Source organism: Elephantulus edwardii, unplaced genomic scaffold (assembly GCF_000299155.1).
Source record: "Elephantulus edwardii isolate Elephantulus edwardi_28Jun2011 unplaced genomic scaffold, EleEdw1.0 scaffold00159, whole genome shotgun sequence".
Taxonomy (NCBI): domain Eukaryota; kingdom Metazoa; phylum Chordata; class Mammalia; order Macroscelidea; family Macroscelididae; genus Elephantulus; species Elephantulus edwardii.
Window position 1 is genome coordinate 7216776 of NW_006399909.1, and position 9052 is coordinate 7225827.

The following is a 9052-nucleotide window of genomic DNA, read 5'->3' on the forward strand; positions in this document are numbered from 1 at the left end:
GCCGCCTGTGCCAACCTCACTGTTTCAAAAACATTCATTCCTACCATTCCACTCACAGAATCGATCCATCTCATTGAGGGTCTTCCTCTCCTGCACCGTCCCTCCACTCTCCCAAACATGATGTCCCTCTCCAAGGACCAGTCCCTCCTTGCAACATGCCCAAAGTATGTCAGACGAAGTTTTGGAATCCTTGACTCCAAGAAGCATTCTGACTTTACCCTATACAGGACAAACCTGTGTTTTCTCTTAGGAGTGTTTTTCTGCTTTTATTTGAGGAGTACTCCAGTAATTGTAAAAGAAACCTGCTTGGCTGCTAACCAAAAGCCTGGCAGTTAGAATCTACCCAAAGGCACCTTGGTAAAAAGGCTTGGTCATCTACTTTGGAAATATTAGCAATTGAATGTCCAAGGGAATGTTGTCATATTTTGACAAACAAAGGTCTCTGTCACAACTGACTTGGTGGCAACTTACTTGAATGCTATTAGCTTAAGTTTTGTTGTATCAGGGCTTGCCTTTCCAAGGGATATTTCCAAGTCTTCTGTGGTTGATTTTTCCTGGACTCTAGCCAAAACTAATCTCTCTGATCTCTGAGCTTTTATCTGCATCCTATAGACATCACATAGTGAGTGTTGCTTTCTCACCTGTGTTATTTCTTATTCTCTTTAGAGAGCACCTGGGGGCAGGAACCAACTATGCTATTGTTACTTTCACACAGTGTCCCACAGAGTATCTTTAGCATAAAAATATGTTTCATATTCCCTTTATTGAATGAATTTATTATGGTACTCTGACTGCAAAATTAATTTTATGAAAAATTCTGGCAGAGAGAAAGTTGACATATTCCATGGAAAGTTTTGATTTATTTTACTTTATATTATCTTTTGGTTTTTACATGGTATTTCAGGCTTTTGTGTCCCTTATCTTATACCAACATATTTTTTAAAAAAATATATGGCTGCATTCCAGCCTATTTTGAAAAATTTCTAATTTGGGAATCTTTTCAAATATTTAATAGGATATTAGTACTTAACAGCTGTTAGAAAGTAACTGTTTTTAACACTGTAATAAAGAAAAGCTTTAATAAGTTGAGAGCCACAAAGGAAAAACCTTCTGATAAACAAAAACAATATACATAGTTGGAAAGTTAATTCTTTGTATGAAAACTTCTGAGACACTGCATTACTCATCTTTGACTATCTTCTATTATCTTTAGTAAAATTTATCATATATAGAAGGTAAAAAGTATTGTTGTTGTTGTCGTTATATGCCATCGAGTTGCTTGTGACAAATAGAGACCCTATGTACAAGAGCCCTAAAGTGTACTCTATCCTTTGCTAACCTCATTGTCTCCGACACACCTACTCCCACCACACCAATCACCTCAAGCCATCTCATCGAAGGTCTTTCTCTCTGTGTTGTCCCTGTGCTCTCTCAAGTCCTTTTCCAAGAACTGCTTCCTCCTTGCAACATGTCCAAAGTATAGAAATAATGTATGGCTCAGAGGTATAAAATTTCGAAGAATTAGCACTTTAAAATACATTACTTCATTGTGTCATAATGGACTATTCAGTGTGTCTTTTCTAGCTTTTGGCATTAACTTTATGTTATGTGCACTCAAATAAGAATCTATCCATAGTTCACCCCTCAATGGGTTCTCAGAGGCAGTAAATCACATCAGAGATTGCTTATTTTTCTGCAGAGCACCTAGTGGATTTGAACCTTGAGCTTTGGGGATTACAGCACCAGAGCCCACCAGAGCTCACCACACAAATTGTTGTCAGTAAGTAGCTATGGTTAAGTATGACTCATAGGACCCTATGAACAGCAGACGTGAATTCTGTCTGAACATAAGCCATCCTTATCATCTCTGATTTACTAGATCTCATTATTTCAGCCATCTCACCAATCCATCTCATTGAGGAACTTCCTCTCTTCCTTTGACCATCCACCTTTCCAGGCATGATGTTACTTTCAAGGACTAGCCCCTCTTAGCAACATGCCTAAAGCAAGTGAGATGAAGCTTCACCATCCTTAACTCTAAGGAACACTCTGGCTTAACTTTTTCCAATACATAAGTGTTTATTCTTTTGGCAATCCATGGGATACTCAGCAGTCTTCTCTAAAACCACAACTCAAAGACATCAGTCTTTATTCTGCCATTCTTATTCATTGTCCAGCTCTCAGATGCATAGCAGATAATTGAAAACATCATGGCTTGAATTAGGTGCACCTTAGACTTTAGGCTGACATTATAGCTCTTCAGTACTTTGGAGAGGTCCTTGACAGCATACTTTCCAAGGACAATACATCTTTTGATTTCTTGACTGGTAGCACTGATATTGATTGTGGACTCAAGCAAGTTGAAATCCTTGACCATTTCAATCTTTTCTGTATCTATCATGATGTTGCCTATTGGCCCAAAGGTGATTATCTTTGTTTTCTTGATGTTAATATGTAATCCACATTGAAGCCTGTAGTCCTTGATCTTCTATAACAAGTGTTAAAAGTTCTCCTCACTTTCAGTAAGCAAGGTAGTGTCATCTGCATTATGAAGGTTGTTGATGAGGCTTCCTCCAATCCTAATACCATGTTCTACATAAAGTTTCGGTTCTCAAATAATTTGTTCAGCATACAGATTGAATAGATATAGAGAGAAGATGCAGCCATGATGCACATCTTTCTTGATTTTAGACCATGCAGTGCCCCTTATTATGTTCGAACAATACTTTCTTGGTCTAGGTATAACAGGCTTTGTGAAATCACAATTTTCTGGAATTTCAATTCAATACTAGCTATATGCCATTATGATCTACCCAGGCAACCACTTTTGGGTAGTCAGTAATACACAAGTAGACATTCTTTCGGTATTCTTTACTTTCGGCCAAGATCAATCTAACTTCAGCAATTGTATCCCTGGTGCTATGGCCTTTTCTAAACTAAGCTTTTTCTTCTAACATTTTTCTGTCAATATACTTTTTGAACAACATGAGTAGGACTATAAAAATATGATGTGTTCACTGCCCTCCAAAATAAGTTGCTAATAAGATAATAAATTAATACTTTCTGTGTGGGAACAGACATTATAGAAAGGATAAATACAGGGATTGAACAGTTTTGATACCTTGTCAATTTAAATTGAGCAGATCCGGAGACAGAAAAGGGAGAAAAAAACTATCATCTAGAAAGAAGAAACAGAGAATACAACATGCCTTTGGATCAGAGATTCTTGTATAAAATAGAGTGAAATAGAGGAAAAATTGAGAGTCAGTTGTAATATTGGCAGCAGCAGAGGTGGCAGAGAATCAGAGCAATGTGAGACAGAGCTGAATTGAAACCTGAGCTGAACGCCTTGGTCTATGTGGAATGAAACTGTAGTATCCTGGTGGTGTAACCTGTAAAGTTATATTGCTAACCCTAAGGCCATGCCTCTCTGACTAAAATCAACCAGTGGTTTTGCAGGGGAAAGGTGGACAATCTCTTGCCAAGCAATTTATACCCTTAGAATCTTGCTAGAGGGTTCCACCTATGAGCCATTTCTTACTCTATGGCATTGACTTTCCCTTTGGCTTGAACAGAACTTTATAACACTGCTCCAGGGTCTCAAGGAAGAGCCCAGAGCTGTGAGGCTGAAAGTCAGAGGGAGGCTTGCCTGGAATACACTTGAGAAAAAGCTGTCCATACTGAAGAAATGTGTCCTGAGTGTTTACCATGTGAGTTGTGAAATCTGCACTTCCCTAATAAACCCCGTAATTGTGACTCTGGTTTATGAGCTCTGTTTGGCCACTGCAACAAATTATTCACCGAGTAGTAGAGTAGCAAAAGCTGTGGGAGGGGCATGTGATGGATAGAAGAAGGTGTGGGAATGTGGGAACCTGTATGATCTCCTAAGAATGGGTTTAGTTCTGATGACATGGCTGCCAACAGTTGTTATTCTTGGTTGAGTTAGTGAAGACCAAACTCTAATGTCCCATGTCAGCTGCATGGCTTTACGCTCATGTTATATTAACACCATAATTACTTTTCTAATTTTAAATGCCCTTGTCTTCAGAATATTTAATTTGTTATGATTGTTGTTAACTACCATTGAGCTGGCTTCCACTCATAATTACTCTCTATCTGTATGAAGGAAACACTGTCTGCTCCTGTGTCTTCCTCACAATTGCTGTTTTGTTGAATCCATTGTTACAGCTCCTTAGGAAGCTCTTTTTCTTATTTGCTCACTTTCTACTTTAACATAATGACCTTTTCCAAACACTGGTTCCTCCTGATAATATGTCCAAAATATATGACACTCTCTTTGCATATATTTCTTTCTCTCCTATTTCCTGCTTTGTTTGGCATATATTTAATTTTTCTGCGTTTCTTGAGTAAAGTATTAAAACAACAACAACAAAAACAACAAACCCCAAACCAAAACGATCAAGCTCTTGACTCATGGAGTATGTTAACTACTCTGCACAATAGTTCAGACAATTCCTGACCTAGGGTGAGAAAGAGCCAAAATATCTGAAGGCCAAGTATCTGCTCTTGGTCACGTTGTGGCTCTAAAAATGTTGACTCTATCTTCTTGCTGTTGAGAGCACTCACTTCCTGTTCATTGAGAAGACCATGGGGAGCTGAAGCTCTGTGGGGCGTCAGAATTTTATTTCTATTCCAAGAAATGTAGAAAGGAATTATCATCCATACAAAAGAGAAATCATCAGGGCTGTCGTGTACAATGGGCCATGGAGTTTCCCTTCCATGTGGACATACTGCTCCCAGAGCAGATCACGGTGCTGGATCAGCACTTGTGCCCCCGGCCCGCTGACCTGGAACCACAACACAGGCCCCGAGAGTTGATCTGCAGCAGCAAATTATGACCATTGTAGATGAGCTGGACAAGGCTTCTGCCATGGCCCAGCGTCTTCCTGCTCCCATCACTAGTGCATCGAGGATGCAGAAGAACCACCACGTTGTGTATGTGCTCAGAGACACATCAGCCCGACTGGCTGCAAAAAGCAGCCATTATTGGTTTTCTCAAAGTTCGATACAAGAAGCTCTTTGTCTTGGCTGATCGTGAAGCTCAAAATGAGGTAGAACCACTTTGCATCTCGGACTTTTTTAGCCACGAGTCACTTCAACATCATGGCCATGGGCGAGAGCTCTTCCAGTCTGTTGCAGAAGGAATGAGTTGAACCACACCAACTGGCCATTGATCGACCTTCACAGAAACTGCTGAAGTTCCTGTATAAGCACAACTTGGAGACTACAGTTCCACAGCTGAACAGCTTACTCTCTGAGGGCAGCTCGACAAGCTCGTGCTGCTGCCGTGGATTCTACTCCTGCTGCTCCAGCAATGAAGTTGCCACCCAAGAGAGCAGAGGGAGACATTAAACCATACTCCTCTAGTGACTGCGAATTTCTGAAGGTAGCTGTGGAGCCTCCATGACCCCTAAACAGGGCCCCAGGCCGCACCACCCCTCCAACACACCCAGCCCCTCTCCAGCAGTCTGGGAGCTCCCCAGAACTGGGTCCCCTCCACTCTTTAGTGCCAGGGCAGGAACTGCTGCGTCCCTGCGCCCCTGCCCCCCACCCCCACTCCACTGCCTGCCTTCTGCTTGCCACGGACCCTCAAGGCATCTCAGTTTAGTCACCACACCCGGGGGATTACCCCAGGGCTGGTAGCCCAAACCTGGTGCTATAGCTGCCATCAGGTGTTGAATTCCTCATCCCCTGATACAGGCAAGCAAGATTTGAAGCAGAGAGAACAGGAAACAGAGAATAGGTCTGCCAGTGAGGAGCAGGCACTGGCCAAGGACAGCTCTGTGGAGGAACCCATGCACACAGGTCCCCTACAGGTCCAGGCTCCACCTGGCCCTGGGGTCATCTTCAATGCTAGGTTCATTCGAAATTTGCAAGAACGTCGCAGCACCAGGCCTTGGTGACTACAATTCCCTCCCATACCACTAAAGACAGTATCATTTTTCCTTCTGTTACAGCAGACAGCCAAAGCCTAGCCCGAATAATGGGTGTATTCATTCATTCATTCATTCATTCATTCAACAGACTACGAATAATGTGGGGAAATTTTTAACCAGAATAATAAAGGTATTTTTGCCACGAAACAAAAAAAGAGAAATCATCCTAAAAAAAGATTAAATACTTTTAAACTCCTCCTTATTCTGCTTCATAAGAAATTTGTCTTTTTTAAAAAAACAATTTATGTATATCCCTTATATCTCACCTTTGAAAAATCCTTATACTTGTTTTCATGTTTTTTAACATATTTAATAACACTCCACAGAAATGAAAATATCAATTGTTATGATGCAGAAAGTTCAGTTTCTTATTTTACCTCAATTTTGTTCAGTTGACATACTGTAGGACTTTACCCCATAGCAAGAGGCATATAAGATTTTATTGTTTGTGTCTTCCTTAAAGGAATTGTCATTCATGGAGCTACATGGTCAAACTCTTATCTTCTAATATAAGATGGACATCAAAATTTTTCACAAGAAATATCTAAAAAATATGAGATTATATGTAATGTACACTTTAAAATATAATCTTTAGATATAGTTATAACTCTTTTTTGTATCTCACTCATTATCAGGCTTTATTTCTTGCTAATTATGACTCCTATGCTCCTGGCACTATATTTTTCCTTTACATTTTGACATTTCCTTCTTTTAATCCATTATTTGTTCTCTCTTACAGTATTTCCCTTCTTTAATCTCTCAGTATTATACATGCTTAAAAGTAAACTAGTTTGGTATTTTTGCTGTGATTTCCCCCCTTCCCCATTTACACTAGGACACAACTAACACATTTCGACAGAATATTTATTGCATTGTGGAAGACTGCTTTATTCTTATCAAGGCTCAGGATTATTCCTATGAGAGGAAGTCTAAGTCCTTCCTAACTAGACTGCTCAGGTACTCAAATGCATGTGCAGATCTGCGAGTCCGCTGGGAGTGACTGACAAGCAGCCTCTGTGTTCAGCATTCTGGTGCTTCCCACAGGCCCTCAGGTGAATATCATTCTAAGTTTACAGGACACTCATCCAAAACAGATAGAGCTGTTGTAGAACCATGGTCTTTCTAGTCCTCATTATTTTAGATAAATTTCACATGCAAACCTCAAAACATGTAAGTAAAAGCAATAATTCTTCATAAACCGTTTATTTTTGCTTAAAAAGATAAACCTTCTAACTCCTTTTTTGTGTCTATTATATGTGTGTGCTTAAATATCACATACATTATTGTTGTAAGCCACTTATAGCCTCCACTTGACATTGCTCCACATTCTTGAAGCAGTTATTCATGCATTCATTTTTTGAATAAATATTTATGGTGCCTTAGATGTGGTGGTTCCTCTGTTAGCTGAGCATTTAAGGTATTGTTGTACTGACACCATTTATATGCTCAAAATACTGAGCTCTCTCTAGCATCTTCTCATGCTGAAAGCAAAATGAACAACAGCATTATGGCTTGTCAGAACAGTTTGTTGTTTTTCTTGGCGTTTTTTATATTCCTCTCAGCCCTGCCAAACACTTCAGTGCTTCTCTCTCCAGGTGATTGCTTGACTGACTACTAGAAGTAGCAGACTGATGGGGGCAGCAAGCCTGTGGTACAATTTTTTTTTTTTGTTTAAGGCACTTGATGGTTACACTTATATATGGTTAGTGATCTTAAGGCATCAGGAGCCTCTAATTTGGCTTAATAGCCAGGAAAAAAGGACTTCTTTGGAGACAAGTTCAGCTTGCAGAATCAATATTTCTTCTTTCTTTTTTTCAGTCTATAACATTTTATATATAAGAATGTTTTCAACCTCTATGTTGTCTCACTAATGAAAGGTTTTCACACTTACCACATCTTTTCAGAAATACTTAAATTTGTGACTCTCGGGGAGAAAAGAGCAAAGTAAAGGGGATATGAGCAGAAGAATAGTATATTCTACAATAAACTACCTTGTTAAGAAAAGTTTTAGATTTTCCCCATTTCTTTCTCAAAAATTTCATTTATAAGCAACCTAATGAAACCGTAAGGCAATTCCATAAGCAACCTAATGAAACCGTAAGGCAATTCCATGGTATATGGCATGGCAGATGGCCTAGGCAAACTTTGAAGCCTCCTGGACATTACCATGATGATCCCCACCTACACTTGATGTTGTTGTTGTGTGCTGTCGAGTCGAAACCAACCCACAGCTCACCTTCCAGCAGAGCTTTAGAGGCAACTGGCAGTTTAATCACATGACAGGAGATTTCCAGTCTTGTTTATCTATATCTATATATTGCCATAAAGGTTAAGCATTGTGGACAGTATTTGATGGAGCTACCAAAGTGATCCAGGTTTGGAAGCAGGAGTGGCATCCACTTCCTAAACCACATGTCTCTGGAAACTCTATGAACATAGAGAAATGATGACAGTTCTAGAACAGGGTTCAGGTCTTTTGTTCATAGGGTGCTATGAGTCATGCTCCACTCGATGGCACTTGACAACAACCAACAACTATCTCTAGCTAAATAGCTAGGGATAGATGCATAGATAGGTAGATAGATAGATAGATAGAGATAGATATGGATATAGATAAATACATACCTATGTGGATCACAACAAATTATGGCTAACCTTAAGAAGAATAGAAATAGAAACATACCTGATTGTGCTCATGTGAAATATATACTTAGATGAAGTAACAGTCATTAAAATAGAGCAAGGAAACATTTGCTTTTTAGCCTTTAAAGAGATACTTTCAAATAGGTTTTTTTTCCAATCAATGTAACACATCTTTTGATTTCTTGACTGTTGCTGCCATGGGTGATGATTATATTTTAACTAAAAAGAAAAAAAAATTAGATCCATAACTTTGAAAAATTTTATACCTATATTGCCTTTCTCCACACCTTCTCTCAGAGCTCACAATATCAGGGTAGGTTGCTAATGAGATATATTGTTGTTGTTATGTGCCGTCAAGTCGCCTGTGACTCATAGCAACCCTGTGTACAACAGCCCTAAACCCCACTCTATCCTGTGCCAATCTCACTGTCTCTGACACACCTACCCCCATT

At 39.5% G+C, this 9052-nt stretch overlaps 1 protein-coding gene and 1 pseudogene across 1 annotated transcript in view; both read left to right on the plus strand.

Annotated features, from left to right (window-relative positions):
• LOC102858271 (cadherin-18-like) overlaps positions 1-9052 on the plus strand; it is a 634275-nt gene that overhangs the window by 245138 nt on the left and 380085 nt on the right. The window lies entirely within an intron of this gene.
• LOC102859080 lies at positions 4725-5924 on the plus strand (annotated as a pseudogene).